This window comes from Hypomesus nipponensis, chromosome 25, assembly GCF_054491055.1.
Source record: "Hypomesus nipponensis isolate SF chromosome 25, ASM5449105v1, whole genome shotgun sequence".
In the NCBI taxonomy this organism is placed as follows: domain Eukaryota; kingdom Metazoa; phylum Chordata; class Actinopteri; order Osmeriformes; family Osmeridae; genus Hypomesus; species Hypomesus nipponensis.
This window is the reverse complement of record NC_140385.1, coordinates 13630001-13642500: the sequence shown is the minus strand read 5'-3', so window position 1 is coordinate 13642500 and position 12500 is coordinate 13630001. Positions and strand designations below refer to the sequence as shown.

Genomic DNA, 12500 nt, shown 5'->3' with positions numbered 1-12500 from the left:
GAGAGAGAGACCACCTTGCATTGTCAATTGCTAAATCTGTATATGGATAAGTAGCCTATGGTTGTCAACTTATTTTGTACGGCCATACCAGCCTGGCAACGCCCGATCTCGTCTGATCTCGGAAGCTAAGCAGGGTCGGGCCTGGTTACTACTTGGATGGGAGACCGCCTGGGAATACCAGGTGCTGTATGCTCTTTTGCTCATTCACTTAGAAACTGAAATCTTGCAATATGCACAAGTAGTCCTTCATGAAAGGGGCTGGAAGCTGTTTTCATTTTGACACGAGAGAGAGAGAGAGAGACTACCTTGCATTGTCAATTGCTAAATCTGTATATGGATAAGTAGCCTATGGTTGTCAACTTATTTCGTACGGCCATACCAGCCTGGCAACGCCCGATCTCGTCTGATCTCGGAAGCTAAGCAGGGTCGGGCCTGGTTAGTACTTGGATGGGAGACCGTCTGGGAACACCAGGTGCTGTATGCTCTTTTGCTCATTCACTTAGAAACTGAAATCTTGCAATATGCACAAGTAGTCCTTCATGAAAGGGGCTGGAAGCTGTTTTCATTTTGACACGAGAGAGAGAGAGAGAGAGACAACCTTGCATTGTCAATTGCTAAATCTGTATATGGATAAGTAGCCTATTGTTGTCAACTTATTTCGTACGGCCATACCAGCCTGGCAACGCCTGATCTCGGAAGCTAAGCAGGGTCGGGCCTGGTTAGTACTTGGATGGGAGACCGCCTGGGAATACCAGGTGCTGTATGCTGTTTTGCTCATTCACTTAGAAACTGAAATCTTGCAATATGCACAAGTAGTCCTTCATGAAAGGGGCTGGAAGCTGTTTTCATTTTGACACGAGAGAGAGAGAGAGAGACCACCTTGCATTGTCAATTGCTAAATCTGTATATGGATAAGTAGCCTATGGTTGTCAACTTATTTCGTACGGCCATACCAGCCTGGCAACGCCCGATCTCGTCTGATCTCGGAAGCTAAGCAGGGTCGGGCCTGGTTAGTACTTGGATGGGAGACCGCCTGGGAATACCAGGTGCTGTATGCTCTTTTGCTCATTCACTTAGAAACTGAAATCTTGCAATATGCACAAGTAGTCCTTCATGAAAGGGGCTGGAAGCTGTTTTCATTTTGACACGAGAGAGAGAGAGAGAGACCACCTTGCATTGTCAATTGCTAAATCTGTATATGGATAAGTAGCCTATGGTTGTCAACTTATTTCGTACGGCCATACCAGCCTGGCAACGCCCAATCTCGTCTGATCTCGGAAGCTAAGCAGGGTTGGGCCTGGTTAGTACTTGGATGGGAGACCGCCTGGGAATACCAGGTGCTGTATGCTCTTTTGCTCATTCACTTAGAAACTGAAATCTTGCAATATGCACAAGTAGTCCTTCATGAAAGGGGCTGGAAGCTGTTTTCATTTTGACACGAGAGAGAGAGAGAGAGACCACCTTGCATTGTCAATTGCTAAATCTGTATATGGATAAGTAGCCTATGGTTGTCAACTTATTTCGTACGGCCATACCAGCCTGGCAACGCCCGATCTCGTCTGATCTCGGAAGCTAAGCAGGGTCGGGCCTGGTTAGTACTTGGATGGGAGACCGCCTGGGAATACCAGGTGCTGTATGCTCTTTTGCTCATTCACTTAGAAACTGAAATCTTGCAATATGCACAAGTAGTCCTTCATGAAAGGGGCTGGAAGCTGTTTTCATTTTGACACGAGAGAGAGAGAGAGAGAGAGAGACCACCTTGCATTGTCAATTGCTAAATCTGTATATGGATAAGTAGCCTATGGTTGTCAACTTATTTCGTACGGCCATACCAGCCTGGCAACGCCTGATCTCGTCTGATCTCGGAAGCTAAGCAGGGTCGGGCCTGGTTAGTACTTGGATGGGAGACCGCCTGGGAATACCAGGTGCTGTATGCTCTTTTGCTCATTCACTTAGAAACTGAAATCTTGCAATATGCACAAGTAGTCCTTCATGAAAGGGGCTGGAAGCTGTTTTCATTTTGACACGAGAGAGAGAGAGAGAGACCACCTTGCATTGTCAATTGCTAAATCTGTATATGGATAAGTAGCCTATGGTTGTCAACTTATTTCGTACGGCCATACCAGCCTGGCAACGCCCGATCTCGTCTGATCTCGGAAGCTAAGCAGGGTCGGGCCTGGTTAGTACTTGGATGGGAGACCGCCTGGGAATACCAGGTGCTGTATGCTCTTTTGCTCATTCACTTAGAAACTGAAATCTTGCAATATGCACAAGTAGTCCTTCATGAAAGGGGCTGGAAGCTGTTTTCATTTTGACACGAGAGAGAGAGAGAGAGACCACCTTGCATTGTCAATTGCTAAATCTGTATATGGATAAGTAGCCTATGGTTGTCAACTTATTTCGTACGGCCATACCAGCCTGGCAACGCCCGATCTCGTCTGATCTCGGAAGCTAAGCAGGGTCGGGCCTGGTTAGTACTTGGATGGGAGACCGCCTGGGAATACCAGGTGCTGTATGCTCTTTTGCTCATTCACTTAGAAACTGAAATCTTGCAATATGCACAAGTAGTCCTTCATGAAAGGGGCTGGAAGCTGTTTTCATTTTGACACGAGAGAGAGAGACCACCTTGCATTGTCAATTGCTAAATCTGTATATGGATAAGTAGCCTATGGTTGTCAACTTATTTCGTACGGCCATACCAGCCTGGCAACGCCTGATCTCGGAAGCTAAGCAGGGTCGGGCCTGGTTAGTACTTGGATGGGAGACCGCCTGGGAATACCAGGTGCTGTATGCTCTTTTGCTCATTCACTTAGAAACTGAAATCTTGCAATATGCACAAGTAGTCCTTCATGAAAGGGGCTGGAAGCTGTTTTCATTTTGACACGAGAGAGAGAGAGAGAGACCACCTTGCATTGTCAATTGCTAAATCTGTATATGGATAAGTAGCCTATGGTTGTCAACTTATTTCGTACGGCCATACCAGCCTGGCAACGCCTGATCTCGGAAGCTAAGCAGGGTCGGGCCTGGTTAGTACTTGGATGGGAGACCGCCTGGGAATACCAGGTGCTGTATGCTCTTTTGCTCATTCACTTAGAAACTGAAATCTTGCAATATGCACAAGTAGTCCTTCATGAAAGGGGCTGGAAGCTGTTTTCATTTTGACACGAGAGAGAGAGAGAGAGACCACCTTGCATTGTCAATTGCTAAATCTGTATATGGATAAGTAGCCTATGGTTGTCAACTTATTTAGTACGGCCATACCAGCCTGGCAACGCCCAATCTCGTCTGATCTCGGAAGCCAAGCAGGGTTGGGCCTGGTTAGTACTTGGATGGGAGACCGCCTGGGAATACCAGGTGCTGTATGCTCTTTTGCTCATTCACTTAGAAACTGAAATCTTGCAATATGCACAAGTAGTCCTTCATGAAAGGGGCTGGAAGCTGTTTTCATTTTGACACGAGAGAGAGAGAGAGAGACCACCTTGCATTGTCAATTGCTAAATCTGTATATGGATAAGTAGCCTATGGTTGTCAACTTATTTCGTACGGCCATACCAGCCTGGCAACGCCCGATCTCGTCTGATCTCGGAAGCTAAGCAGGGTCGGGCCTGGTTAGTACTTGGATGGGAGACCGCCTGGGAATACCAGGTGCTGTATGCTCTTTTGCTCATTCACTTAGAAACTGAAATCTTGCAATATGCACAAGTAGTCCTTCATGAAAGGGGCTGGAAGCTGTTTTCATTTTGACACGAGAGAGAGAGAGAGAGAGACCACCTTGCATTGTCAATTGCTAAATCTGTATATGGATAAGTAGCCTATGGTTGTCAACTTATTTCGTACGGCCATACCAGCCTGGCAACGCCTGATCTCGTCTGATCTCGGAAGCTAAGCAGGGTCGGGCCTGGTTAGTACTTGGATGGGAGACCGCCTGGGAATACCAGGTGCTGTATGCTCTTTTGCTCATTCACTTAGAAACTGAAATCTTGCAATATGCACAAGTAGTCCTTCATGAAAGGGGCTGGAAGCTGTTTTCATTTTGACACGAGAGAGAGAGAGAGAGACCACCTTGCATTGTCAATTGCTAAATCTGTATATGGATAAGTAGCCTATGGTTGTCAACTTATTTCGTACGGCCATACCAGCCTGGCAACGCCCGATCTCGTCTGATCTCGGAAGCTAAGCAAGGTTGGGCCTGGTTAGTACTTGGATGGGAGACAGCCTGGGAATACCAGGTGCTGTATGCTCTTTTGCTCATTCACTTAGAAACTGAAATCTTGCAATATGCACAAGTAGTCCTTCATGAAAGGGGCTGGAAGCTGTTTTCATTTTGACACGAGAGAGAGAGAGAGAGAGAGAGAGAGAGACCACCTTGCATTGTCAATTGCCAAATCTGTATATGGATAAGTAGCCTATGGTTGTCAACTTATTTTGTACGGCCATACCAGCCTGGCAACGCCCGATCTCGTCTGATCTCGGAAGCTAAGCAGGGTCGGGCCTGGTTAGTACTTGGATGGGAGACCGCCTGGGAATACCAGGTGCTGTATGCTCTTTTGCTCATTCACTTAGAAACTGAAATCTTGCAATATGCACAAGTAGTCCTTCATGAAAGGGGCTGGAAGCTGTTTTCATTTTGACACGAGAGAGAGAGAGAGAGAGAGAGAGACCACCTTGCATTGTCAATTGCTAAATCTGTATATGGATAAGTAGCCTATGGTTGTCAACTTATTTTGTACGGCCATACCTGCCTGGCAACGCCTGATCTCGGAAGCTAAGCAGGGTCGGGCCTGGTTAGTACTTGGATGGGAGACCGCCTGGGAATACCAGGTGCTGTATGCTCTTTTGCTCATTCACTTAGAAACTGAAATCTTGCAATATGCACAAGTAGTCCTTCATGAAAGGGGCTGGAAGCTGTTTTCATTTTGACACGAGAGAGAGAGAGAGACCACCTTGCATTGTCAATTGCTAAATCTGTATATGGATAAGTAGCCTATGGTTGTCAACTTATTTCGTACGGCCATACCAGCCTGGCAACGCCCGATCTCGTCTGATCTCGGAAGCTAAGCAGGGTCGGGCCTGGTTAGTACTTGGATGGGAGACCGCCTGGGAATACCAGGTGCTGTATGCTCTTTTGCTCATTCACTTAGAAACTGAAATCTTGCAATATGCACAAGTAGTCCTTCATCAAAGGGCCTGGAAGGTGTTTTCATTTTGACACGAGAGAGAGAGAGAGAGAGAGACCACCTTGCATTGTCAATTGCTAAATCTGTATATGGATAAGTAGCCTATGGTTGTCAACTTATTTCGTACGGCCATACCAGCCTGGCAACGCCCGATCTCGTCTGATCTCGGAAGCTAAGCAGGGTCGGGCCTGGTTAGTACTTGGATGGGAGACCGCCTGGGAATACCAGGTGCTGTATGCTCTTTTGCTCATTCACTTAGAAACTGAAATCTTGCAATATGCACAAGTAGTCCTTCATGAAAGGGGCTGGAAGCTGTTTTCATTTTGACACGAGAGAGAGAGAGAGACCACCTTGCATTGTCAATTGCCAAATCTGTATATGGATAAGTAGCCTATGGTTGTCAACTTATTTTGTACGGCCATACCAGCCTGGCAACGCCCGATCTCGTCTGATCTCGGAAGCTAAGCAGGGTCGGGCCTGGTTAGTACTTGGATGGGAGACCGCCTGGGAATACCAGGTGCTGTATGCTCTTTTGCTCATTCACTTAGAAACTGAAATCTTGCAATATGCACAAGTAGTCCTTCATCAAAGGGGCTGGAAGGTGTTTTCATTTTGACACGAGAGAGAGAGAGAGAGAGAGACCACCTTGCATTGTCAATTGCTAAATCTGTATATGGATAAGTAGCCTATGGTTGTCAACTTATTTCGTACGGCCATACCAGCCTGGCAACGCCCGATCTCGTCTGATCTCGGAAGCTAAGCAGGGTCGGGCCTGGTTAGTACTTGGATGGGAGACCGCCTGGGAATACCAGGTGCTGTATGCTCTTTTGCTCATTCACTTAGAAACTGAAATCTTGCAATATGCACAAGTAGTCCTTCATGAAAGGGGCTGGAAGCTGTTTTCATTTTGACACGAGAGAGAGAGAGAGACCACCTTGCATTGTCAATTGCCAAATCTGTATATGGATAAGTAGCCTATGGTTGTCAACTTATTTTGTACGGCCATACCAGCCTGGCAACGCCCGATCTCGTCTGATCTCGGAAGCTAAGCAGGGTCGGGCCTGGTTAGTACTTGGATGGGAGACCGCCTGGGAATACCAGGTGCTGTATGCTCTTTTGCTCATTCACTTAGAAACTGAAATCTTGCAATATGCACAAGTAGTCCTTCATCAAAGGGGCTGGAAGGTGTTTTCATTTTGACACGAGAGAGAGAGAGAGACCACCTTGCATTGTCAATTGCCAAATCTGTATATGGATAAGTAGCCTATGGTTGTCAACTTATTTCGTACGGCCATACCAGCCTGGCAACGCCCGATCTCGTCTGATCTCGGAAGCTAAGCAGGGTCGGGCCTGGTTAGTACTTGGATGGGAGACCGCCTGGGAATACCAGGTGCTGTATGCTCTTTTGCTCATTCACTTAGAAACTGAAATCTTGCAATATGCACAAGTAGTCCTTCATGAAAGGGGCTGGAAGCTGTTTTCATTTTGACACGAGAGAGAGAGAGAGACCACCTTGCATTGTCAATTGCCAAATCTGTATATGGATAAGTAGCCTATGGTTGTCAACTTATTTTGTACGGCCATACCAGCCTGGCAACGCCCGATCTCGTCTGATCTCGGAAGCTAAGCAGGGTCGGGCCTGGTTAGTACTTGGATGGGAGACCGCCTGGGAATACCAGGTGCTGTATGCTCTTTTGCTCATTCACTTAGAAACTGAAATCTTGCAATATGCACAAGTAGTCCTTCATGAAAGGGGCTGGAAGCTGTTTTCATTTTGACACGAGAGAGAGAGAGAGACCACCTTGCATTGTCAATTGCCAAATCTGTATATGGATAAGTAGCCTATGGTTGTCAACTTATTTCGTACGGCCATACCAGCCTGGCAACGCCCGATCTCGTCTGATCTCGGAAGCTAAGCAGGGTCGGGCCTGGTTAGTACTTGGATGGGAGACCGCCTGGGAATACCAGGTGCTGTATGCTCTTTTGCTCATTCACTTAGAAACTGAAATCTTGCAATATGCACAAGTAGTCCTTCATGAAAGGGGCTGGAAGCTGTTTTCATTTTGACACGAGAGAGAGAGAGAGACCACCTTGCATTGTCAATTGCCAAATCTGTATATGGATAAGTAGCCTATGGTTGTCAACTTATTTTGTACGGCCATACCAGCCTGGCAACGCCCGATCTCGTCTGATCTCGGAAGCTAAGCAGGGTCGGGCCTGGTTAGTACTTGGATGGGAGACCGCCTGGGAATACCAGGTGCTGTATGCTCTTTTGCTCATTCACTTAGAAACTGAAATCTTGCAATATGCACAAGTAGTCCTTCATGAAAGGGGCTGGAAGCTGTTTTCATTTTGACACGAGAGAGAGAGAGAGACCACCTTGCATTGTCAATTGCCAAATCTGTATATGGATAAGTAGCCTATGGTTGTCAACTTATTTCGTACGGCCATACCAGCCTGGCAACGCCCGATCTCGTCTGATCTCGGAAGCTAAGCAGGGTCGGGCCTGGTTAGTACTTGGATGGGAGACCGCCTGGGAATACCAGGTGCTGTATGCTCTTTTGCTCATTCACTTAGAAACTGAAATCTTGCAATATGCACAAGTAGTCCTTCATGAAAGGGGCTGGAAGCTGTTTTCATTTTGACACGAGAGAGAGAGAGAGAGAGAGAGAGAGAGAGAGAGAGAGAGAGAGAGAGAGAGACCACCTTGCATTGTCAATTGCTAAATCTGTATATGGATAAGTAGCCTATGGTTGTCAACTTATTTTGTACGGCCATACCTGCCTGGCAACGCCCGATCTCGTCTGATCTCGGAAGCTAAGCAGGGTCGGGCCTGGTTAGTACTTGGATGGGAGACCGCCTGGGAATACCAGGTGCTGTATGCTCTTTTGCTCATTCACTTAGAAACTGAAATCTTGCAATATGCACAAGTAGTCCTTTATGAAAGGGGCTGGAAGCTGTTTTCATTTTGACACGAGAGAGAGAGAGAGAGAGACCACCTTGCATTGTCAATTGCTAAATCTGTATATGGATAAGTAGCCTATGGTTGTCAACTTATTTCGTACGGCCATACCAGCCTGGCAACGCCCGATCTCGTCTGATCTCGGAAGCTAAGCAGGGTCGGGCCTGGTTAGTACTTGGATGGGAGACCGCCTGGGAATACCAGGTGCTGTATGCTCTTTTGCTCATTCACTTAGAAACTGAAATCTTGCAATATGCACAAGTAGTCCTTCATCAAAGGGGCTGGAAGGTGTTTTCATTTTGACACGAGAGAGAGAGAGAGAGAGAGACCACCTTGCATTGTCAATTGCTAAATCTGTATATGGATAAGTAGCCTATGGTTGTCAACTTATTTCGTACGGCCATACCAGCCTGGCAACGCCCGATCTCGTCTGATCTCGGAAGCTAAGCAGGGTCGGGCCTGGTTAGTACTTGGATGGGAGACCGCCTGGGAATACCAGGTGCTGTATGCTCTTTTGCTCATTCACTTAGAAACTGAAATCTTGCAATATGCACAAGTAGTCCTTCATGAAAGGGGCTGGAAGCTGTTTTCATTTTGACACGAGAGAGAGAGAGAGACCACCTTGCATTGTCAATTGCCAAATCTGTATATGGATAAGTAGCCTATGGTTGTCAACTTATTTTGTACGGCCATACCAGCCTGGCAACGCCCGATCTCGTCTGATCTCGGAAGCTAAGCAGGGTCGGGCCTGGTTAGTACTTGGATGGGAGACCGCCTGGGAATACCAGGTGCTGTATGCTCTTTTGCTCATTCACTTAGAAACTGAAATCTTGCAATATGCACAAGTAGTCCTTCATCAAAGGGGCTGGAAGGTGTTTTCATTTTGACACGAGAGAGAGAGAGAGAGAGAGACCACCTTGCATTGTCAATTGCTAAATCTGTATATGGATAAGTAGCCTATGGTTGTCAACTTATTTCGTACGGCCATACCAGCCTGGCAACGCCCGATCTCGTCTGATCTCGGAAGCTAAGCAGGGTCGGGCCTGGTTAGTACTTGGATGGGAGACCGCCTGGGAATACCAGGTGCTGTATGCTCTTTTGCTCATTCACTTAGAAACTGAAATCTTGCAATATGCACAAGTAGTCCTTCATGAAAGGGGCTGGAAGCTGTTTTCATTTTGACACGAGAGAGAGAGAGAGACCACCTTGCATTGTCAATTGCCAAATCTGTATATGGATAAGTAGCCTATGGTTGTCAACTTATTTTGTACGGCCATACCAGCCTGGCAACGCCCGATCTCGTCTGATCTCGGAAGCTAAGCAGGGTCGGGCCTGGTTAGTACTTGGATGGGAGACCGCCTGGGAATACCAGGTGCTGTATGCTCTTTTGCTCATTCACTTAGAAACTGAAATCTTGCAATATGCACAAGTAGTCCTTCATCAAAGGGGCTGGAAGGTGTTTTCATTTTGACACGAGAGAGAGAGAGAGACCACCTTGCATTGTCAATTGCCAAATCTGTATATGGATAAGTAGCCTATGGTTGTCAACTTATTTCGTACGGCCATACCAGCCTGGCAACGCCCGATCTCGTCTGATCTCGGAAGCTAAGCAGGGTCGGGCCTGGTTAGTACTTGGATGGGAGACCGCCTGGGAATACCAGGTGCTGTATGCTCTTTTGCTCATTCACTTAGAAACTGAAATCTTGCAATATGCACAAGTAGTCCTTCATGAAAGGGGCTGGAAGCTGTTTTCATTTTGACACGAGAGAGAGAGAGAGACCACCTTGCATTGTCAATTGCCAAATCTGTATATGGATAAGTAGCCTATGGTTGTCAACTTATTTTGTACGGCCATACCAGCCTGGCAACGCCCGATCTCGTCTGATCTCGGAAGCTAAGCAGGGTCGGGCCTGGTTAGTACTTGGATGGGAGACCGCCTGGGAATACCAGGTGCTGTATGCTCTTTTGCTCATTCACTTAGAAACTGAAATCTTGCAATATGCACAAGTAGTCCTTCATGAAAGGGGCTGGAAGCTGTTTTCATTTTGACACGAGAGAGAGAGAGAGACCACCTTGCATTGTCAATTGCCAAATCTGTATATGGATAAGTAGCCTATGGTTGTCAACTTATTTCGTACGGCCATACCAGCCTGGCAACGCCCGATCTCGTCTGATCTCGGAAGCTAAGCAGGGTCGGGCCTGGTTAGTACTTGGATGGGAGACCGCCTGGGAATACCAGGTGCTGTATGCTCTTTTGCTCATTCACTTAGAAACTGAAATCTTGCAATATGCACAAGTAGTCCTTCATGAAAGGGGCTGGAAGCTGTTTTCATTTTGACACGAGAGAGAGAGAGAGACCACCTTGCATTGTCAATTGCCAAATCTGTATATGGATAAGTAGCCTATGGTTGTCAACTTATTTTGTACGGCCATACCAGCCTGGCAACGCCCGATCTCGTCTGATCTCGGAAGCTAAGCAGGGTCGGGCCTGGTTAGTACTTGGATGGGAGACCGCCTGGGAATACCAGGTGCTGTATGCTCTTTTGCTCATTCACTTAGAAACTGAAATCTTGCAATATGCACAAGTAGTCCTTCATGAAAGGGGCTGGAAGCTGTTTTCATTTTGACACGAGAGAGAGAGAGAGACCACCTTGCATTGTCAATTGCCAAATCTGTATATGGATAAGTAGCCTATGGTTGTCAACTTATTTCGTACGGCCATACCAGCCTGGCAACGCCCGATCTCGTCTGATCTCGGAAGCTAAGCAGGGTCGGGCCTGGTTAGTACTTGGATGGGAGACCGCCTGGGAATACCAGGTGCTGTATGCTCTTTTGCTCATTCACTTAGAAACTGAAATCTTGCAATATGCACAAGTAGTCCTTCATGAAAGGGGCTGGAAGCTGTTTTCATTTTGACACGAGAGAGAGAGAGAGAGAGAGAGAGAGAGAGAGAGAGAGAGAGAGAGAGAGAGAGAGAGAGAGAGAGAGAGAGAGAGAGAGAGAGAGACCACCTTGCATTGTCAATTGCTAAATCTGTATATGGATAAGTAGCCTATGGTTGTCAACTTATTTTGTACGGCCATACCTGCCTGGCAACGCCCGATCTCGTCTGATCTCGGAAGCTAAGCAGGGTCGGGCCTGGTTAGTACTTGGATGGGAGACCGCCTGGGAATACCAGGTGCTGTATGCTCTTTTGCTCATTCACTTAGAAACTGAAATCTTGCAATATGCACAAGTAGTCCTTCATGAAAGGGGCTGGAAGCTGTTTTCATTTTGACACGAGAGAGAGAGAGAGAGAGACCACCTTGCATTGTCAATTGCTAAATCTGTATATGGATAAGTAGCCTATGGTTGTCAACTTATTTCGTACGGCCATACCAGCCTGGCAACGCCCGATCTCGTCTGATCTCGGAAGCTAAGCAGGGTCGGGCCTGGTTAGTACTTGGATGGAGACCGCCTGGGAATACCAGGTGCTGTATGCTCTTTTGCTCATTCACTTAGAAACTGAAATCTTGCAATATGCACAAGTAGTCCTTCATCAAAGGGGCTGGAAGGTGTTTTCATTTTGACACGAGAGAGAGAGAGAGAGAGAGACCACCTTGCATTGTCAATTGCTAAATCTGTATATGGATAAGTAGCCTATGGTTGTCAACTTATTTCGTAAGGCCATACCAGCCTGGCAACGCCCGATCTCGTCTGATCTCGGAAGCTAAGCAGGGTCGGGCCTGGTTAGTACTTGGATGGGAGACCGCCTGGGAATACCAGGTGCTGTATGCTCTTTTGCTCATTCACTTAGAAACTGAAATCTTGCAATATGCACAAGTAGTCCTTCATGAAAGGGGCTGGAAGCTGTTTTCATTTTGACACGAGAGAGAGAGAGAGAGAGAGAGAGAGAGAGAGAGAGAGAGAGAGAGAGAGAGAGAGAGAGAGAGAGAGAGAGAGAGAGAGAGAGAGAGAGAGAGAGAGAGAGAGAGAGAGAGAGAGAGAGAGACCACCTTGCATTGTCAATTGCTAAATCTGTATATGGATAAGTAGCCTATGGTTGTCAACTTATTTTGTACGGCCATACCTGCCTGGCAACGCCCGATCTCGTCTGATCTCGGAAGCTAAGCAGGGTCGGGCCTGGTTAGTACTTGGATGGGAGACCGCCTGGGAATACCAGGTGCTGTATGCTCTTTTGCTCATTCACTTAGAAACTGAAATCTTGCAATATGCACAAGTAGTCCTTCATGAAAGGGGCTGGAAGCTGTTTTCATTTTGACACGAGAGAGAGAGAGAGAGAGACCACCTTGCATTGTCAATTGCTAAATCTGTATATGGATAAGTAGCCTATGGTTGTCAACTTATTTCGTACGGCCATA

At 46.9% G+C, this 12500-nt stretch overlaps 34 non-coding genes and 9 pseudogenes across 34 annotated transcripts in view; all 43 read left to right on the top strand.

Annotated features, from left to right (window-relative positions):
• The first annotated feature begins 74 nt into the window (after positions 1-74).
• LOC146222675 (5S ribosomal RNA) lies at positions 75-193 on the top strand (annotated as a pseudogene).
• Positions 194-365: 172 nt separating this feature from the next.
• Positions 366-484, top strand: LOC146222674 (5S ribosomal RNA). The gene has a single exon (XR_014748913.1). It is a non-coding gene; the product is annotated as a 5S ribosomal RNA (ribosomal RNA).
• Positions 485-658: 174 nt separating this feature from the next.
• LOC146222673 (5S ribosomal RNA) lies at positions 659-767 on the top strand (annotated as a pseudogene).
• Positions 768-939: 172 nt separating this feature from the next.
• LOC146222672 (5S ribosomal RNA) lies at positions 940-1058 on the top strand. The gene has a single exon (XR_014750376.1). It is a non-coding gene; the product is annotated as a 5S ribosomal RNA (ribosomal RNA).
• A 172-nt stretch (positions 1059-1230) lies between these two features.
• On the top strand, positions 1231-1349 carry LOC146222671 (5S ribosomal RNA). Its single transcript, XR_014750340.1, has one exon. It is a non-coding gene; the product is annotated as a 5S ribosomal RNA (ribosomal RNA).
• A 172-nt stretch (positions 1350-1521) lies between these two features.
• LOC146222670 (5S ribosomal RNA) lies at positions 1522-1640 on the top strand. Its single transcript, XR_014750365.1, has one exon. It is a non-coding gene; the product is annotated as a 5S ribosomal RNA (ribosomal RNA).
• Positions 1641-1818: 178 nt separating this feature from the next.
• On the top strand, positions 1819-1937 carry LOC146222669 (5S ribosomal RNA). Its single transcript, XR_014749522.1, has one exon. It is a non-coding gene; the product is annotated as a 5S ribosomal RNA (ribosomal RNA).
• Positions 1938-2109: 172 nt separating this feature from the next.
• Positions 2110-2228, top strand: LOC146222668 (5S ribosomal RNA). Its single transcript, XR_014750353.1, has one exon. It is a non-coding gene; the product is annotated as a 5S ribosomal RNA (ribosomal RNA).
• Positions 2229-2400: 172 nt separating this feature from the next.
• LOC146222667 (5S ribosomal RNA) lies at positions 2401-2519 on the top strand. Its single transcript, XR_014750342.1, has one exon. It is a non-coding gene; the product is annotated as a 5S ribosomal RNA (ribosomal RNA).
• A 166-nt stretch (positions 2520-2685) lies between these two features.
• LOC146222666 (5S ribosomal RNA) lies at positions 2686-2794 on the top strand (annotated as a pseudogene).
• Positions 2795-2966: 172 nt separating this feature from the next.
• On the top strand, positions 2967-3075 carry LOC146222665 (5S ribosomal RNA; annotated as a pseudogene).
• Positions 3076-3247: 172 nt separating this feature from the next.
• LOC146222664 (5S ribosomal RNA) lies at positions 3248-3366 on the top strand (annotated as a pseudogene).
• A 172-nt stretch (positions 3367-3538) lies between these two features.
• LOC146222663 (5S ribosomal RNA) lies at positions 3539-3657 on the top strand. The gene has a single exon (XR_014750331.1). It is a non-coding gene; the product is annotated as a 5S ribosomal RNA (ribosomal RNA).
• A 174-nt stretch (positions 3658-3831) lies between these two features.
• On the top strand, positions 3832-3950 carry LOC146222662 (5S ribosomal RNA). Its single transcript, XR_014749521.1, has one exon. It is a non-coding gene; the product is annotated as a 5S ribosomal RNA (ribosomal RNA).
• A 172-nt stretch (positions 3951-4122) lies between these two features.
• Positions 4123-4241, top strand: LOC146222661 (5S ribosomal RNA; annotated as a pseudogene).
• A 184-nt stretch (positions 4242-4425) lies between these two features.
• LOC146222660 (5S ribosomal RNA) lies at positions 4426-4544 on the top strand. The gene has a single exon (XR_014749238.1). It is a non-coding gene; the product is annotated as a 5S ribosomal RNA (ribosomal RNA).
• Positions 4545-4724: 180 nt separating this feature from the next.
• On the top strand, positions 4725-4833 carry LOC146222659 (5S ribosomal RNA; annotated as a pseudogene).
• A 170-nt stretch (positions 4834-5003) lies between these two features.
• LOC146222658 (5S ribosomal RNA) lies at positions 5004-5122 on the top strand. Its single transcript, XR_014750320.1, has one exon. It is a non-coding gene; the product is annotated as a 5S ribosomal RNA (ribosomal RNA).
• Positions 5123-5298: 176 nt separating this feature from the next.
• Positions 5299-5417, top strand: LOC146222657 (5S ribosomal RNA). Its single transcript, XR_014750309.1, has one exon. It is a non-coding gene; the product is annotated as a 5S ribosomal RNA (ribosomal RNA).
• A 170-nt stretch (positions 5418-5587) lies between these two features.
• LOC146222656 (5S ribosomal RNA) lies at positions 5588-5706 on the top strand. Its single transcript, XR_014749237.1, has one exon. It is a non-coding gene; the product is annotated as a 5S ribosomal RNA (ribosomal RNA).
• A 176-nt stretch (positions 5707-5882) lies between these two features.
• On the top strand, positions 5883-6001 carry LOC146222655 (5S ribosomal RNA). Its single transcript, XR_014750297.1, has one exon. It is a non-coding gene; the product is annotated as a 5S ribosomal RNA (ribosomal RNA).
• A 170-nt stretch (positions 6002-6171) lies between these two features.
• LOC146222654 (5S ribosomal RNA) lies at positions 6172-6290 on the top strand. The gene has a single exon (XR_014749236.1). It is a non-coding gene; the product is annotated as a 5S ribosomal RNA (ribosomal RNA).
• Positions 6291-6460: 170 nt separating this feature from the next.
• Positions 6461-6579, top strand: LOC146222653 (5S ribosomal RNA). The gene has a single exon (XR_014750286.1). It is a non-coding gene; the product is annotated as a 5S ribosomal RNA (ribosomal RNA).
• A 170-nt stretch (positions 6580-6749) lies between these two features.
• LOC146222652 (5S ribosomal RNA) lies at positions 6750-6868 on the top strand. Its single transcript, XR_014749235.1, has one exon. It is a non-coding gene; the product is annotated as a 5S ribosomal RNA (ribosomal RNA).
• Positions 6869-7038: 170 nt separating this feature from the next.
• Positions 7039-7157, top strand: LOC146222651 (5S ribosomal RNA). Its single transcript, XR_014750275.1, has one exon. It is a non-coding gene; the product is annotated as a 5S ribosomal RNA (ribosomal RNA).
• Positions 7158-7327: 170 nt separating this feature from the next.
• LOC146222650 (5S ribosomal RNA) lies at positions 7328-7446 on the top strand. Its single transcript, XR_014749234.1, has one exon. It is a non-coding gene; the product is annotated as a 5S ribosomal RNA (ribosomal RNA).
• A 170-nt stretch (positions 7447-7616) lies between these two features.
• LOC146222649 (5S ribosomal RNA) lies at positions 7617-7735 on the top strand. The gene has a single exon (XR_014750264.1). It is a non-coding gene; the product is annotated as a 5S ribosomal RNA (ribosomal RNA).
• Positions 7736-7943: 208 nt separating this feature from the next.
• Positions 7944-8062, top strand: LOC146222648 (5S ribosomal RNA). Its single transcript, XR_014749497.1, has one exon. It is a non-coding gene; the product is annotated as a 5S ribosomal RNA (ribosomal RNA).
• A 174-nt stretch (positions 8063-8236) lies between these two features.
• On the top strand, positions 8237-8355 carry LOC146222647 (5S ribosomal RNA). The gene has a single exon (XR_014750253.1). It is a non-coding gene; the product is annotated as a 5S ribosomal RNA (ribosomal RNA).
• A 176-nt stretch (positions 8356-8531) lies between these two features.
• On the top strand, positions 8532-8650 carry LOC146222646 (5S ribosomal RNA). Its single transcript, XR_014750242.1, has one exon. It is a non-coding gene; the product is annotated as a 5S ribosomal RNA (ribosomal RNA).
• Positions 8651-8820: 170 nt separating this feature from the next.
• Positions 8821-8939, top strand: LOC146222645 (5S ribosomal RNA). Its single transcript, XR_014749233.1, has one exon. It is a non-coding gene; the product is annotated as a 5S ribosomal RNA (ribosomal RNA).
• A 176-nt stretch (positions 8940-9115) lies between these two features.
• LOC146222644 (5S ribosomal RNA) lies at positions 9116-9234 on the top strand. The gene has a single exon (XR_014750231.1). It is a non-coding gene; the product is annotated as a 5S ribosomal RNA (ribosomal RNA).
• A 170-nt stretch (positions 9235-9404) lies between these two features.
• On the top strand, positions 9405-9523 carry LOC146222643 (5S ribosomal RNA). The gene has a single exon (XR_014749232.1). It is a non-coding gene; the product is annotated as a 5S ribosomal RNA (ribosomal RNA).
• Positions 9524-9693: 170 nt separating this feature from the next.
• Positions 9694-9812, top strand: LOC146222642 (5S ribosomal RNA). The gene has a single exon (XR_014750220.1). It is a non-coding gene; the product is annotated as a 5S ribosomal RNA (ribosomal RNA).
• A 170-nt stretch (positions 9813-9982) lies between these two features.
• LOC146222641 (5S ribosomal RNA) lies at positions 9983-10101 on the top strand. Its single transcript, XR_014749231.1, has one exon. It is a non-coding gene; the product is annotated as a 5S ribosomal RNA (ribosomal RNA).
• Positions 10102-10271: 170 nt separating this feature from the next.
• Positions 10272-10390, top strand: LOC146222640 (5S ribosomal RNA). Its single transcript, XR_014750209.1, has one exon. It is a non-coding gene; the product is annotated as a 5S ribosomal RNA (ribosomal RNA).
• Positions 10391-10560: 170 nt separating this feature from the next.
• Positions 10561-10679, top strand: LOC146222639 (5S ribosomal RNA). Its single transcript, XR_014749229.1, has one exon. It is a non-coding gene; the product is annotated as a 5S ribosomal RNA (ribosomal RNA).
• Positions 10680-10849: 170 nt separating this feature from the next.
• On the top strand, positions 10850-10968 carry LOC146222638 (5S ribosomal RNA). Its single transcript, XR_014750198.1, has one exon. It is a non-coding gene; the product is annotated as a 5S ribosomal RNA (ribosomal RNA).
• Positions 10969-11210: 242 nt separating this feature from the next.
• LOC146222637 (5S ribosomal RNA) lies at positions 11211-11329 on the top strand. The gene has a single exon (XR_014749495.1). It is a non-coding gene; the product is annotated as a 5S ribosomal RNA (ribosomal RNA).
• A 174-nt stretch (positions 11330-11503) lies between these two features.
• Positions 11504-11621, top strand: LOC146222636 (5S ribosomal RNA; annotated as a pseudogene).
• A 176-nt stretch (positions 11622-11797) lies between these two features.
• Positions 11798-11916, top strand: LOC146222635 (5S ribosomal RNA; annotated as a pseudogene).
• Positions 11917-12194: 278 nt separating this feature from the next.
• LOC146222634 (5S ribosomal RNA) lies at positions 12195-12313 on the top strand. Its single transcript, XR_014749494.1, has one exon. It is a non-coding gene; the product is annotated as a 5S ribosomal RNA (ribosomal RNA).
• A 174-nt stretch (positions 12314-12487) lies between these two features.
• The window catches only part of LOC146222633 (5S ribosomal RNA), a 119-nt gene continuing 106 nt past the window's right edge, over positions 12488-12500 (top strand). Inside the window, exon 1 of the ribosomal RNA XR_014750186.1 lies at positions 12488-12500. This exon is cut by the window's right edge and continues 106 nt beyond it. This is a non-coding gene — a ribosomal RNA (5S ribosomal RNA).